An 890-nucleotide genomic window follows, 5' to 3' on the forward strand; every position below is an offset into this window, starting at 1 on the left:
GGCCTTACAGGTTCTACCTAGACAGTTCTAGGTAAAAGATCGTCAAAGGGAAGGCTTGAGTACCCTTGACCCATCACCTATGTCGCAGCAGGTGATTTACTGCGGGAGATGTGGTGCTGCTGAGCACAATGCAGCCTTTTGCATGGCAGAAAATGACGAGGTCCTCGAGTTCAAGCTTTGGGGACGAGCTAGCCATTCCTCTGTAGTTGTGCCGATGCATCTACCCAATTGGAGTGTGCCCTTGTTCCCCACACCACTCACAAGACAAGACTTGCCTCATATCGGAGCTTGAAGGTTTTGAATTTAGCAAAATAACTTGTTGGGTGAGTTCATCTAGCATTCCCTTAACCTCCACATTCAAAACCGCGCTAGAATCCTTGTTCTTGCCCTTTCTCAATTGCCTATCACTTTCCCATTCCATAGTTCGTGAGGCCATCTCCTCAATTAGCTCCTTTGCCGCTTTAGCCCCAAAATGTCTAAGGCACCTTTTCCCGACCCCGCATCTAATGAAAGCCGAAGGTCTTGGGTCAACCCTTTGTAAAAATTGTTCACTAGCTCGGCCTCGGAGATGCCATGGTGGGGGCATAACCGTTGAAGTCTCTTATACCTCTCCCATGCCTCATATAAGGTCTCATCCTCTTCTTGAGTAAAGTTTTGTAGTTCACTCTTGACTTTGGCCGTTATTGAGGGTGGGAAATACTTGTTCAAAAATGCCGAAGCCAACTCATCCCATGTCTTGAAGGAATCCGGGTCACAATTCTTCAACCAATCCTTCGCCGAACCCCTAAGTGATCGGGGGAACAACCTAAGGCGTACCGCATCATCGTAGACTCCATTCAACTTGTACATATCACAATTTTCAAGGAACTCATTTAGATGATCATTTGGAT

At 46.9% G+C, this 890-nt stretch overlaps 1 non-coding gene across 1 annotated transcript; it reads left to right on the plus strand.

The window, feature by feature from the left end:
* The first annotated feature begins 568 nt into the window (after positions 1-568).
* On the plus strand, positions 569-675 carry LOC141650050 (small nucleolar RNA R71). Its single transcript, XR_012546113.1, has one exon. It is a non-coding gene; the product is annotated as a small nucleolar RNA R71 (small nucleolar RNA).
* The last annotated feature ends 215 nt before the right edge of the window (positions 676-890 follow it).

The sequence above is a fragment of the Silene latifolia genome, chromosome 3 (genome assembly GCF_048544455.1).
Source record: "Silene latifolia isolate original U9 population chromosome 3, ASM4854445v1, whole genome shotgun sequence".
Taxonomy (NCBI): Eukaryota; Viridiplantae; Streptophyta; class Magnoliopsida; order Caryophyllales; family Caryophyllaceae; genus Silene; species Silene latifolia.